Here is a 16202-nt window from a genome sequence, read left to right on the forward strand (position 1 = left end):
AGAAGACATCTGAAGGCGGCCCTGTTTAGGGAAGCTTTTAATGTCTAATAGATTATTGTATTTTAATATTCTGTTGGAAGCTGCCCAGATTGGCTGGGGAAACCCAGCCAGATGGGCGGGGTATAAATAATAAATTATTATTGTTATTATTATTACTATTCCAACTCTAGAATTCTATGGTTCTATGATCAGTACCGCTGGAAGGGATTAGGATTTAGCACAGTGGTTCCCAAAGTTTTTTGGGACGCTGCCCTCTTGGTTCTATCCCCTGCTCCTATAAAAAGCATTATTCAGAATAATGGCTTGTACGTCCCAGCAATGATATCACAATTAAATATCCTTAAATATCCAAATAATTGCAGACTTATTCTAAATCCAGTTCAAACTATTGCGTATAATTAATTCAACAAAGTGTATGAACTTGATCCAATGATACAGTTCTGTGATTCTCTTCGTCTAGCGGTTTTTTCGTCTTACGAAGCAAGCCCATTGACGGATTAGCAGATTAGCGCTATTAGTGCTTTTAGTGGCTTTTAGCGGCTTATCTGCTGATTGGATCAGCTGATAAGCGGCTTAGCGGCTTAGAAAAAGGGGGGGGGAACCAGCAGGAACTTGCAAGACATTGTCGTCTTGCGAAGCAAGCCCATAGGAAATTCGTTTTGCGAAGCACCTCCAAAATGGAAAACTCTTTCGTCTAGCGAGTTTTCCATCTTGCGAGGCATTCGTCTTGCGGGGCACCACTGTATCAGCTTTCCAAAGCCTAAATAATAATAAGTTGTTGTTGTTGTTGTTCCATTCTGGGCAACCTTCCAAGAGCTACATGCCAGTGGTGGGTGGGCCAAAGGTAAAAGTGGGTGTAGTTTGCACAGTTTAATAATAATAATAATAATAATAATAATAATAATAATAATAATAATAGTATTTATATCCCGCCCTCCCCAGCCAAAGCTGGGCTCAGAGCGGCTAACAACAGTAAAAATAACACAGTTTACATAAAATCACAATCAATTAATTGAAATACATTCTAAAATCAATTCATTCTATAATCAATTCGAAATCAAATCAATAGCAACCATGGATTACAGAGGGATAGAGTAGGTCAGACTGTGCCTTGGCCAAAGGCCTGGTGGAACAGCTCTGTCTTGCAGGCCCTGCGGAAAGATGTCAAATCCCACAGGGCCCTGGTCTCTTGTGACAGAGTGTTCCACCACATGGGGGCCACAGCCGAAAAAGCCCTGGCTCTGCTTGAGGCCAGCCTAACCTCCGTGTGGCCTGGGACACAGTAGGATTGTTTCTAGGCATGCTCTTGCAGCCCTCTCTATCCACCATCTGCACAAGCAACAGCATCCTCAGAGATTAAGGGCACATTCCAGCCAGGCAAAAACACTTGGGATATGGATGAAGGGCAATGGGGCAATGAGGGGAGTGGTCTGGGGAGAGAGGATGTGGCTGGAGAAGGTCTCAAAAGCCAAATAGAGAGGTCTGGAAGGCCACATTTCTTCAGGGGAGCTGCCTGAAATTCCCCTCCCATGCTCCAATCTGTAGCCAACTGAATTGACTCTTCTCACAATGACGTGGCTGTCATTTGCTAACTTCTTTAATATCTTACATGCTGTGCCAGTTACTCACAGGGGAAGACTTTGCCCGTTTTCTCGGTTTAATGTTGGCTTAATTCATTTGAACAACACATCTGAGATGGACTTGGTAGCTTTCTGCATGGGATGGCTCCAACCCCTAATAGCTACATGCATGTCTCTAGGGAACTGATTTTGGCCCACTCAGTAATTGTGCAATAAATCGGATGATGACAAGGGTGTGCTATACTTCAGTTGCTGCGTTTTCTTACAACTGGATCATGCGCGGTGCCACGTGTAATATAAACCAGAAATTTCAGGGATTGGGGAGAAAACGATAGCTTCTGGCCTTCTCCAATCTATGCATGAATGAAACCAAACGAAGACATTTCCTTATTGGCACATCATCATCATCATTTTTTTTTTTAAAAAAAACACTTGCTGAACATTGCTGTCCTCTTAGAGGTCGATCCTCTGATCTGCACTGCGTTCTCAGGAGCCTCTGATACTCTTGCACTGGCCATCTTGTGTCTTTGAAGCAGGATGAGTCTGTTTACCATCCAAAAGCACACTTCTTCTTCTTTTTTTAATAATAATAATAATAATATTTATTCATAGTTTCAGAGTAATAGAAAAAAAAGAAAAAATAGAAAAACAACAACAACATTACAATACATAAAAAAGAAGAAAAAGCGCAAAACATAAAAAACAATACAGCAATACAACAACAAAAATAAAAGAAGAAGAAGAAAAGAGACACAAATCCCAAATTTCATATCTTTAACTTCCATTTGCTTGTTTCATTGTTTCATTGACCTCCTCATACCTCCCTTTTTGTATTCTAGTTTAATTAGTTATTTCAGCAAATTCTTTCCATCTTTCTCAATTTTTGTTAAATAATTTATCTTAACAATTTAACCTAATAATTAACTCAACAAATCCTTTCCATCTTTCCCCATATTCTGTTATTCAAATTACCTTAATTTATTTAACCTTATCTTACCATAAAGTACCTTAAAGCTTGAATCTTAATACTCAAATATACATAACCCCTAATATCACTTCTGCTAGAGTCATATAGTTTCATTCCAACATTTTCCTTAATATTCATTGATTTTAGGCTAATTCCCCAAATAAAAATTTTTCTTTATAAATTTTCTTCCAATCTTCATCCAACGTCTCTTCTTCCTGGTCTCGGGTCGTGTCAGTCCTTACTGTCCATTCCATCTAGTCCATCAACCTGGAAGTCTTATGTCCGAGGCCCTTAAGTCTCTTCCATGTCCCTTCTGCAGATCTTCTTCTTCTTGTTTATACTTGCCCTTTTCCTTGTCATTTGTTGGTCTCTTTCTTAATTTCTTTCCTTTCTCATTGAGGAGTAGGTCTCTGGGGGGTTCCAACCCAAAATTGTCTCCATCATCCCTTCATAAGCACACTTCTTAAGGCCTTTCTCCTGCCGCTGCCGGTAAGTGCTGGCTAGAAGTTCAAAGTCCACCCCTTAATGCCATTAATTAGGAACTGGCAGGCTTCCCGGGACAAGAGCACATACCTCTCATCAATCTTCTTGACACGCAGAGAAGATAAGCTGCATTCCGTTCTTCTGCCGTTCGTCATCTGGGCCCATAACCAAAAATGTCGGGAGCTCCGTTCGACCGAGCCTTTGACATCACCTCCCGACGATTACTTGATGACCTGATCCTTTGATAAGGCCTCAGGCACGTTGTCCCAGCAGAGGATCAAAACAGCATGCGGAAGTGATGGGATTTATGGCTACATTGTAAAGAGTTTTATTTTCTAGCTACACAGAACAGAAAAGACATCCTCTCTCTATGGATGCAGAGAGCAAATGAGGAAAGGAACAAAGGAACAAAGGAAACAGGAAACCACTAACGTCGCATCCCGTCTCCCTTTCCCGTGAGACTCCAATAGTCTGGAATGTAAACAGAGTCCTGTGACTCACAGCAGCTGCTCAGTGAGAAACAGAAACTAACAGTACAAACTGGGGGACTCAGCTACATTAGTAAAGAAAAAGTGTTTTATATGCGTTATAACACTGTGATGCCAGATGGCATCGTGGAGTCCCATCTTTCACCAACGTGATTTCCCATTATGAAGTTTACAACACGTTTTCCTGAAACGTTTCTTTTTTTATGTGTCTAGATCCAGCGTTGGTTAACACTTTGGTGGGATGTCGTGCTGCGGTTGCACTGATACAAGCATGTGAAATATTAGTTGAGAGGGCATAGAAGGGTCAGGATGGGAAAGTGGTAATTCTATTGCAATTCCATCCACAGCAATGGGATCAAGGACTCCTTGTTCTGGTATAATGTTTCAATAAATAGGGAGGAAAGACCATCGATACTACATTAAGAAACATGAAGATGGAGTGGCAAGTGAAAATAACCTCCCAAAATTCTCCACCCTGTTCCTTGGGTGATGAAATTGTCTCAGAGGGAGCCCAGAAAAGAACACCCTTAGACAATTTATGAGAACATTCTTTTTTTGAGGAATGTTAGCCTAGCTCCAGTTGCTTAGGCATATTGCCAAACAGATCATAGGACGACAGTTATGAGCAAGAAACCTATCCGTAACTGTCAAGCTATGATAGGATGCTGACTATGAGCACACAAATACAGCCATTTGCTAAGGATGAGCTGACAGCTCTCCGGCAAACATTTTGAGCCTAAAAAGTGAGCTTTGAGGAGGGCAAAATGGTTTCCTGAAGGGCCCCAACCTTCTAGTTTGGGATGGGAGAATCTGCCCGCTTCAGGTCCTCTCAGTATCTCATTTATCCCAGTCTTGTGTTCAATTCTCTACATTTACACGAGTGTGGTTTTTTTAAAAAAGTCCTCATGAAAAAAACTGAACATCTCTTATTATACATTTTATATGTCATTTTGCCTAATTTCTTCTTCTTCTTCTTCTTCTTCTTCTTCTTCTTCTTCTTCTTCTTCTTCTTCTTCTTCTTCTTCTTCTTCTCCTCCTCCTCCTCCTCCTCCTCCTCCTCCTCCTCCTCCTCCTTCTTCTTCCCTATTGATTTATTGGTTTATTTATAGTCTGTGTAAAATATTCTGTTCTTTAATGTTTGATGTTTTATTATGTTTTCATATATGTTGTAAGCCACCCAGAGTAGCTGGGGAAACCCAGCCAGATGGGAAGAAGAAGAAGATGAAGAAGAAGAAGAAGAAGAAGAAGAAGAAGAAGAAGAAGAAGAAGAAGAATTGGCTCTGCTATGTTATTTCTCTGTTATATGCATTCCATGCACATTTTAGCCTAATTTATACGTTTCTGTACACTTCTTAACAGGGGTCCCTCAGACCTGGACGTTCTGGGGATTGAACTTGAGACCTTCTGCACTTACAGCAGATGCTCTACCACAGAGCCACATCCCTTCCCCTACCATCTGGCATTTTTAAAGAGAACATAAGTCGTTCTGAACCTCACAGAGCAGCATTCTAAACCATGCTGGGAGCTTTGGGGACCAACGAGGGCAGCCCCTCTCTCCCATCTCCACCTGACGACCAGAATTTCTGAAGAAGGCTGCATTCGACAGAACCCAAAACATTTTGCACCTAAAACTGAGGGGAGTTTCTGCTAGAGTAACATTTGAAATCTGTAACGGGCTCACAACTGGCTGCAGACTCAACATCTTCCCGCAAGTAAATCTAGGGTGACAGTGAGGAGAAGTGTGTGTGTTGGGAGACAGAAAGGCAGAGAGTTCGCACAGAGGCCAAAAGCAGAAAAAGTAACTGTCTAAATCATATATCATTAGAGTGATGCTGACTAAATTAGCTCTCTCTGGGGCTGTCGAAACATGTGGTGCCCTTGCAATATGATGTGAATGAAATGCCTCATGGCCCCTGAAATATTGTTTTCAAGGCCAAACGCCGCCCCCCCCCCAGTTCCCCTCCTGACGTTGCAAACAAGCATTTCCACAAAATGGATTGCCTCCTACGGTTCTTCGTTCTTTTTGGTCACAGAGCTAAATAATTATGAGGTTGCACATGAGCAGGTTCCCAAGATTTGCAGGCTTCATTCTGTCCTAAATAAGATGCACCACCGCAGCCAGCAGGAGGAAGCACTTTGCTTCTGCATTCTGGTCACAGAGCTCGTTGTTTCTACACCCCTTCCACATCAAAAATTGTAGGAAGAAATCTGAAACTGTTCTCCCAGGACTGGATCAAGACTTTTTGATGTCCGAGGCATAGGACAAGATGAAGCCCACACTTTGCCATCGGCAGAACCTGACTACAAACTCTACAAGTGTCCCTATTTTCCAGGGAAGTCCCTGATTTAGAGAAGCCATCCCAGTTTCTGATTTGATCCCAGAATGTCCCGCTTTTCCTTAGGATGTCCCTATTTTCATTGGGGAGGTGTTGGAGGGTATAGTATGGTGTCCTTGTTTTCATTGGAGAAATGTTGGAGGGTATGGAGTTATCCAACCCTTGAGCCGTCTGAAGGCAATCCTGTATAGGATTTTTAAAATGTTTAATGCTTTATTATGTTTTTATGTACAGTGGTACCTCAGGTTACATATGCTTCAGGTTACAGACGCTTCAGGTTACAGACTCCACTAAGGCAGAAATAGTACCTCAGGTTAAGAACTTTGATTCAGGATGAGAACAGAAATCGTGTTCCGGCGGCGCGGCAGCACTGGGAGGCCCCATTGGCTAAAGTGGTGCTTCAGGTTAAGAACAGTTTCAGGTTAAGAACGGACCTCCAGAACGAATTAAGTACGTAAGGTACCACTTTATGTTGGAAGCTACCCGGAGTGGCTGGGGGAACCTAGTGAGATGTGTGGGTTATAAATAGTAAAACTATCATTATGGAATGGGACATCCCTATTTTCATCAGAGAAATGTGGAGAGTATGTGTCTAGTCTAGCAGTTCAGTCTTGTTTCAGTACCAACAATGGGATTAGGTCCTCCGACAGGTTAGGTCCTCCGACAGGTTCTTGAAAAGGACATAGTACTGTCCTTATAAGAATTATAAACTGTGACTTCTGACCACTCCATTCTTTCCAGTGCTCCTTAACTTACACACTTACTGCTACATACCTAGACTGCATACCCACTAACCCATTAGGAACACAAAAATGTGTGTGTTTTTTCTCATCCTGGAATCACTCATTGCCATCCTCAACATTCTCCTTTCAATCTAGATTGACTCTAGTTCCTGTCATCCACAAGGATGGGTGTGGTTTCTTGATATACATTTGAAAACTCCCCCTTTGGTTAGGTGACCTTTTCCTCCCTGCATATTCCCCAAGTGGCGATTGCCCACAACGGGGTGAGCTCCCGTTGCTCTGGCCCAACTTCTGCCAACCTAGCAGTTTGAAAGCACACCAGTGCAAGTAGATAAATAGATACCACTGTGGCAGGAAGGTAAACAGCATTTCCGTGCGCTCTGACTTCCATCACGGTATCCCGTTGAACCAGAAGCAGCTTAGTCATGCTGGCCAGATGACCCGGAAAGCTGTCTGTGGACAAACGCCTGTTCCCTCAGCCTGAGGCAAGATGAGCGCCACAACCTCATAGTTGCCTTTGACTGGACTTAACCGTCCAGGGGTCCTTTACCTTTACTTTTTTACCTAAATGACTATCAGACTTTGAAATGCTGGTGCCACTGGATGAAATTCATCAGTTTTGTTGAATTAATTAAACTGAATAGTTTTAACTGGATTTTGACTAAAGCTGCAACTAAGTGTTATTGTTTTGGTTTATGGTGTTGTTATCCTCCTTAGTGGCTCACACAAACTGTCATTCTGAATAATGTTTTTTATAGGGTAGGGGGTACAGGGGATGAGTTTGTGGAACCACGGGGGCAGTGACCCCAAAAGGTTTGGAAAGCACTGATCTAGATTGTGTGTGGGCTGCGTAGCAAAAATCAAGCACTCGTCCCAGATTCTAGAATACAACACTGTGTGCTTGCAGCCCAAGTCTCACTGCTAAACATTTCATTTCAAGCCAGTGGTGTGTTGAGCACAATGTCAGACAGACCTCAGTGGCCCAATGTGATTGTGGCCAATGATCATGTCTCCAGATATACCACCGTATTACCCTGAAGGTTAAAACACTCTTTAGATTATAGCAATTCATTATGTAGCGGCCAAGGTTGATGGAAACGGGATGAGGAAATAACACTTAGGAAGATAAACTGAGTGAAAAAGTTCATTTCCGTTGAGTATGTTGCATCGTTTCATTAGGAGAGCTGAAATTACTGTTATGAGTTCCTCCTGGGTGTGTGGAGATGCAAATGAGACTATAGCCTAAGTAGTACAACTGGTTTGGAAAAGGCAGATCAGACCTGACAACGTTTATCACCACCCAAGGTTCGTTGTACTTCATCGTAACACACCAACCCCTTCCCATCAGCTCAAACCATAATTGCTTTGAACTGGGCTGATCACATTGTCCACATTGTAATGTCATTACAATATATGGTTCCATAAGGCGCTCAGATGGATTTCTCGTTTGTTAACGACTTTCACATTTCATCTGAATGCCTGCTGCAGGCACTCTCTCCATGTGCATGTTGCAAACCACCCTCACCCCCCAAACTGTGTTGTTCTTGCTGCTGCTGTTGATTACGATTTTGATCTCATTTCAGTTTTCATTACAGAAGGGCTTCCCTGCTGTAATTAGAATGGTGGGTGCGTGCACACAGCTGCAATCCATTTATGAATGTGCTTTAAATGACAACCGAAACTGGGACTCGCTGGGTAGGCCATCAGATATCTGCCCTGGAATCTGTTTTGCCAACATGCTCCTGAGGATGAAGGGAGAAACCAAGAAACCAAGGATGAAGGGAGAAACCAAGAAATGGCAAGAGGATCATATGTATTAAATATATCAGTAGAAGATCTGCAAACCAGCTAGTCAAATTACAAAGGTGCAGGCAGGTGGCTGGACAGCCCTCCTTGAGAGGTCCATGATGCCTCAAATCCCTGTGAGGGGAGAGACTTCATCAGACAAGGCCTCCTTCCACCTGCCTTGCCCCCACCCTCCGACCCAAGGAGTCCTCATAAGGGAGCTGTTCCTGGAGGAAGAACTGTGAGGGGAGAGACTTTGTCAGACAAGGCCTTCTTCCACCTTGCCCCACCCTCTAGTCTCTGCTTCTCAATTTGTATTGTATTATTTTACGTACCGTGGCTTGCCGTTGTTTTATTGATTGTAGTTTAGAAATTAGTTATTGAAATTGTTAAGAGTGAATTTGTTTAATTTTTATATGCTGATATTATTCTATACTATTCTATATTTTTTATGATATTTATTAAAGTTTCAAAGAAAGATTACATAAATAAAAAGAGAAAAAGAGAAAAGAAATAAAAAAATACAAAATACAGAAAAAAGATAATAAACATTTTTTAAAAAACACATCAATCTTTCCGTACCTTACATTTCATTTCCTTTCTTCCCTGACCTCCTCACACCTCCCTTTTTTGTATTCCAGTTCTATTAATTAATTCAGCAATTCCTTTCCCTCTTTGTTCTTATCTTAATCCTTTAACTTAATAAATTATAACTTTGAATTTTCATCTGTTAACAATCCATTTTTACATACACCTTAACATTGCTGCTAAAACCACTTAACTTCATTCAGACATCATTCTAACATTCATTCATTTTGCAATATTTCTGTAAATAGTCTTTGAATTTCTTCCAATCTTCTTCCACCGACTCTTCTCCCTGGTCTCGGATTCTGCCAGTCACTTCCGCCAATTCCATATAGTCCATCACCTTCATCTGCCATTCTTCCAGAGTGGGTAAATCTTGTGTCTTCCAATACTTTGCAATAAGTATTCTTGCTGCTGTTGTGGCATAATATTCTATACTATTCTAATGATTCCAGTTACAGATGGGTAGCCGTGTTGGTCTGCCATAGTCAAAATAATAATAATAAAAAATTCCTTCCTGTAGCACCTTAAAGACCAACTAAGTTAGTTCTTGGTATAAGCTTTCGTGTGCATGCACACTTCTTCAGATAGAAGAAGAAGAAGAAGAGTTTGGATTTGATATCCCGCCTTTCACTCCCCTTCAGGAGTCTCAAAGCGGCTAACATTCTCCTTTCCCTTCCTCCCCCACAACAAACACTCTGTGAGGTGAGTGGGGCTGAGAGACTTCACAGAAGTGTGACTGGCCCAAGGTCACCCAGCAGCTGCATGTGGAGGAGCGGAGACGCGAACCCGGTTTCCCAGATTACGTGACTACTGCTCTTAACCACTACACCACACTGGCTCTTTCAGATACACTGAAACAGAAGTTGCCAGATCCTTCTATATATAGAGAAGGTGGGGAGGGGTATTACTCAGAAGGGTGGTGGGAATCGGAGATTGGCAGATAGCTGAGATGAGCCTGATGAGCCTGTTGACGACTCTTAACGACTGTAATAGGTCTTACAGGAAAAGGCAAGGGGTGAGAAGGTGAGAAATGGCTTAGTCATGTATAATGAGATAAGAATCCAATGTCTCTGTTCAGACCAGGTCTCTCCATTGTTTTAAGTTTGGTAATGAGTTGCAATTCAGCAGCTTCTCTTTCCAGTCTATTTCTGAAATTCCTTTGTAGTAAAACAGCTACTTTGAGATCTTGTATAGAATGTCCTGGGAGATTGAAGTGTTCTCCTACTGGTTTCTCTGTTTTGTGATTCTTGATGTCAGATTTATGTCCGTTTATTCTTTGGCGTAAGGTTTGGCCTGTTTGTCCAATATAGAGAGCTGAAGGACACTGTTGGCATTTGATGGCATACACAATGTTAGACGATGAGCAATTAAATAGTCCCGAGATGGTATGTGTGATGTTGTTGGGGCCAGTAATGGTGTTGTCCGGGTGTATGTGGCAGCAAAGTTGGCATCTGGGTTTATTGCAGGCTCTGGTGCCAGTGTCCGTGTTAAGTCTGGTTGTAGTATTATTGTGGGTTAGGAGTTGTTTAAGATTGGGTGGCTGTCTGTAGGCAATGAAAGGTCTTCCTCCCAGAGCTTGAGAAAGAGAACTGTCATTGTCCAGGAGAGGTTGTAGATCTCTGATGATGCGTTGAACTGTTTTAACTTGGGAGCTGTATGTGATGACTAGTGGTGTTCTGTTATTTTCTTTTTTGGGTCTGTCTTGCAGCAAGTTCTCTCTGGGTATCAGTCTGGCTCTGTTGATCTGTTGTCTAACTTCATCTGCTGGGTATTTTAGTTCTGAGAAGGTTTGCTGTAGATCTCTTAGGTGAGAGTCTCTGTCTGTAGAATTGGAACAGATGCGGCTGTAACGTAGTGCCTGGCTATATACAATGGACTGTTTGGTATGTTTGGGATGGTAGCTAGAGGCATGTAGATATGTTTGTCGGTCAGTTGGTTTGCGGTATAAGGTGGTGTCTATGCGTCCATCCTGTATTTTTATAGTAGTGTCCAAAAAATGTATTTCTTGCATAGATTGATTCATTGTAAGGTTGATTGTGGGGTGAAAGTCAACAATCATTATTCTAATGATTGTTGAATGTTACTTTTTTGATGTAGGTTGCTTCTTTTAAATGTTACGTTTTATTATCACATTTTTGTATTGTTACCATCTTTGTTTCTTCAGCTTGTAAACCACCTTGAGTATTGCAAGATAGAAAGACTGTATATAAATTAGAAGTGATGAAAGTGATGATGATGATCCCACCCCTTTGGAGAAACCATCTTGAAGCTTCTCCAAGAGAGGGCATGGGTGTAGCAAAGTCAACATCGCTATCAACTATATGCAGACTCAAGTCGTGTGCTCTTATGCTCAGATGCTGCTTGCCGGTTTCCCACAGGAATCTGGCTGTGAGAGCAGGGTGCTGGTCTAGATGGGCCACTGGTCTGATCCAACAGGCTTATCTTATGTTCTTCCCCTAGTTGGTCTAGAGCTCTGCTCCTTGTCTTTTGCCTAGATCTCCATGAACTTTTCCAGTTTTCATTTACCCCACACCTTCCTCCTGATGAAGGTGTCATGGTCTGGTTCACGGGTGATCGAAGTCCCAGCAGTGGACATCAGGACCAGGGGGCAAGATGGTGGGGTGGGAGCAGGAATGGGGGTCCAGAAGCCAGGAGTCAGGAAGCCAAGAGTCCAAGGGTCAGAGAGCTGGGAGTCAAGAAGCCAAGGGTCCGAGGATCAAGAAGCAAGGAGTCATGAAGTCAGGGGTCCAAGGATCAAGAAACAAGGAGTCAAGAAGTCAGGGGTCCGAGGATCAAGAAGCAAGGAGTCAAGAAGCCGAGGTTCAAGGATCAGTAAGCAAGAAGCCAAACACAGCAAGGCAGGAAGCGTGTTGTTGTGGCAAAGAGCCGAAGGGAAATGCTGACCTTATATCCCTTCCCGGCTCTTGCCACCAGGTGCTGTGAGTTACCAATCGGCCAGCGGCGTAGCGTGGGTTATCAGCACCCGGGGCAAGGCAAGTAATTTGCGCCCCCAAACCCAGGGCAAGGCAAGTAATTTGCGCCCCCTAACCCCTAACCATGGTCATTAATACTGACGGCTCTACTCTGGGGCAAACGTCGTGGTGACTACTGCCCTCCGTGGTGTTGTTTTTGCAATTAAAGGACCCTTGCCTCAAATAAAGCATCTTGGGGATTGGGGACTGGGATTTGCCAAGGGAGCTGGAAATTGCAGTTCAGTGGCGGGACAGGGGGAGAGGGTCCCTTCCGCGTCTGGGTGCCGCGGGCCCCTTTGCGCCAAGACGCGCATCTTTGGGCGTCGCGGCGCAGCCTTCTCAGTCTCCCTCCCCGGCCCAGCTAGTCCCGACGCGGCTTCTTTTTGGCGCGGGGAGGGGGCTTCTTTCTGGCGCGGGGAGGGGGCGGCTCTGGGGCCAGTGCGTCGGCCGGCCTCCGGCGCGGGTGAGGGGAGGCCCCGTTGGGGCGGGTGGGCGGTCTTGGCGCGCAGGCACTAGAGCGCCGCCGATGGTGCGTTTGGCGGGCTGCGCGCGTCCAGACAGCGACCCGAGCCTGGGCGGCGTGGCGCTTGGTGCCGGAGCCTCCGCCCGCAGCGCCCCGTCGGGAGACCCGGCCGGAAGGAGCCTCGAGCCGGCTGTCGGACACGGTTGAAGCAGCCAGGGCGGCATGGCAGGCGGCGTGCACCCCCTGCACCCCCCACGCTACGCCACTGCTCTCTGCCCCACCGCCAGGCTTTGGAGCAGCCTTCCGAAGGCTGGCGGCGGGAGGAGGTCTCTCCGCCTGGACAGTGGGGTTCCTGCTTCCTCAAGGAGGGCCGGCCAAACGCGCCCCCCCCAAATGTTGCGCCTGGTGCGGCTGGCACCCATGGCACCCCCACGCTACGCCACTGCAATCGGCCTCACCTGTGAGGCCACGCCTTGCCTCTTCAGAACAAACTTAGGAAGGCCCCAGTCCTGCATAGTCCTACTGGTCACAGGGCCTGGCTCCTGCATGCACACCTGACAGAAGGGAGGTCCGAATGGAAATTGCTGCTGTCTCACATCCCTGCCTAAAAACAGTTCATCTGAATCAGAGGGTTTCGAATCTGGGAAATGTGGGCCATCTTGAATTGGGTGTACTTGCCCCCACCTCCACCACCACCATCGAGGGAGTCGATCAGGCTTTTAATTTCATCCCAAGGCATGCAAGTTACTTTGCAAGGGTTGGGTTAAAGCTATTTTGTATTCTGTTCAACGTTCAGAGATGACAAAGTAGCAGTAATTATAGAGGAATTGTAAAGCAAGGTAGTGAAAGATTTAAGCAGATAAAAAAAAAGAGAGTGAGAGAAGAAGATAGGATTTGATCATACTTCCTGCATTCATAACATCGAAAAGAAGGTTCTAATAATAGGTTTTGTATAATTTAGCAGGCTTTTGTGCATAATCTTGTGATGGAAAATGAAGACAGAAACTTCTAACATTGTGAGCAATTAAGAATTAGAAACTCTGCCTAAGTCACAGGGCTGTTCTCCATTTTTTTTGGTGGGGAGGGGGAAACCAGGGGAAAGATGGTTTATCTAGGGCTGTACATAAGCTTTGGGCAAAACATGGAACCCAAACTGATTCAGATCAGAGACTGGGGTCCATCTTGGACAGGTTGGCTGAAGGCTGGTTGGGAGAGATGCCTTTCGCTCCAGGGCTGCATTACTGTGGGGGACGAGCCCCTCTTGAAATGACCATGCTGTAGGATCTGGACTCCCTCCATGCAAACCAAAGGTGTAAATAAGTAAATAAATCATATTTCTTAAAGCTATGATAGTCTCCACCACATCTTCAATTCTCCAAAGGAGCACAAAGGCTGGGTGAACACCTGGCACCCCCCTAGAATCTTGCTACCACTCGGCAGAGAGTGGGGGTGGCACCCAACATTTGTGACACTATTCATTGAGTTATCCTCTATGACCCCAAGGGCTTTCTCCTGCTCAGTCACAACAGTTGAGACCCCATGAATGTATATATGAAATAAAGCATCGGCAAGGATGTTGTGGTTGCATCCTGCAATGCAGATCCTGCACTGAGCTCACAGTTTGGCTAGGTGATCTCCAAAGTCCTTTCCAGCACTATGATGGCAACAACAACAACAACAACAACAACAACAACAACAACAACAATATATTATTTATATGCTGCCCATCTGGTTGGGTTTCCCCAGCCACTCTGGGCAGCTCCCAATAGAATATTAAAAACACGATAAAACATCAAACATTAAAAACTTTCCTAAACAGGGTTGCCTTCAGATGTCTTCTAAAAGTCAGATTGTTGTTTATTTCCTTGACATCTGGTGGGAGAATGTTCCACAGGGCAGGCACTACCACCAAGAAGGCCCTCTGCCTGGTTCCCTGTAACCTCGCTTGTTGCAGGGAGGGAACTGCCAGAAGGCCCTCAGAGCTGGACCTCAGTGTCCGGGCTGAACGATGGGGGTGGAGACGCTTCTTTAGGTCTACTGAGTTGAGGCTGTTTAGGGCTTTAAAGGTCAGCACCAACATTTTGAATTGTGCTCAGAAACGTACTGAGAGCCAATGTAAGTCTCTCAGGACCTGTGTTATATGGTCTCAGTGGCTGCTCCCAGTCACCAGTCTAGCTGCCACGTTTTGGATTAGTTGTAGTTTCCGGGTCACCTTCAAAGACAGCTCCACACTCATTGCTGTAGTCCAAGCGGGAGATAACACTTTCTCCTGGCTTCTGGAGCAGGTCACATCAGCTGTATATCCCATGTAGGTACCATAGACTAAAAGAATTTTGCTGCTGCACTCAACATCCAGATGAGCATCATGCTAACGCTGCTAAAGGCAAGCTTCCACTTTGTCTTCTTTGGCAGCAGCTACTGGTGCTGATGCAGCATTTAACACGAGTCAGATTGTGGAAATTGACTGTGTCCTTGTCGGTCTGGAAGCCTATGCTCTGAGAGCCAAAAGCACCAATGGAGATGGATAATGAGACAGATGCCGTCATGAAAATAAGTAGCATTATGCTGAGCACTCTCTTTTTGCATGTGCCGATTATTTCTTCTGCATATTTTATTCTGTTTCTACTATTCACCATCAACTGATGTGAAAATAAATTGCATTCGAAAATTACCAAAGAGGAGAGAAAACTGGTCCAATTCTCATGAGAGATCTCTGGCTTCCAGTACATTTCTGGGCACAATTCAAAGTGTTGGTGCTGACCCTTAAAGCCCTAAGTGGCCCCAGCCCTGTATACCTGAAGGAGCATCTCCACCCCCATAGTTCTGCCTGGGCACTGAGGTCCACCTCTGATGACCTTCTGGTAGTTCCTTCACTGTGAGAAGTGAAGCTACAGGAAACCAGGCAGAGGACCTCCTTGGTAGTCATACCCACCCTCTGGAATGCCCTTCCATCAGATGTCAAGGAGATACACATGCAACGTTCAATGAGTGTACCTTGAGCATAGCTGAACTGCGCAAACCAACAATTGCCCATTCTTGCACATGAATACGACATCTGGTGAGACAGCTTGTACCTGTCTTGAGTGTAATGTATGATGAAGTCTTCTGACATCCTGGAAATCAGGGGCCTGGACACAAAGCCTTAATAGCTCTAGGATAGAGAGAGAACTCTGCTGAGGTCTGCAGCATTTACATGGCAAAATTTAACATTGACAATATATTGTTTGTTAAATCTTAGTAACAAAGCAGCAGCATCGCTTTATGTTTCTGAAAGGTGCTTTGGAAGTGTAGTGCTATCCAAAAAACTACAAGAGAAGCAAAAGTTTTGATAAATATTATGAGATCTAGTTGTGCTCATCGACTGAATTTCAAGGGAGAGGACCTCTCTTGAATGAGGTCAAAGCCAAGCACATCAAGCCAAGCACATACAGTGGTACCTCAGGTTACAGACAACTCAGGTTACAACCACTTCAGGTTACAGACTCCGCTAATCCAGAAGTAGTACCTCAGGTTGAGAACTTTACCTCAGGATGAGAACAGAAATCGTGCGCCAGCAGTGCGGCGGCAGCGGGACGCCCCATTAGCTAAAGTGGTACCTCAAGTTAAGAATGATTTCAGGTTAAGTATGGACTTCTGGAACAAATTAAGTTCTTAACCAGAGGTACCACTGTGCAATGTAAAAGGTAAAGGTAAAGGGACCCCTGACTATTAGGTCCAGTCGTGGCCGACTCTGGGGTTGCGGCGCTCATCTCACTTTATAGGCCAAGGAAGCCGGCATACAGCTTCTGGGTCATGTG

Source organism: Podarcis liolepis (assembly GCF_965112155.1).
Source record: "Podarcis liolepis genome assembly, chromosome: 11".
NCBI classification, from domain to species: domain Eukaryota; kingdom Metazoa; phylum Chordata; class Lepidosauria; order Squamata; family Lacertidae; genus Podarcis; species Podarcis liolepis.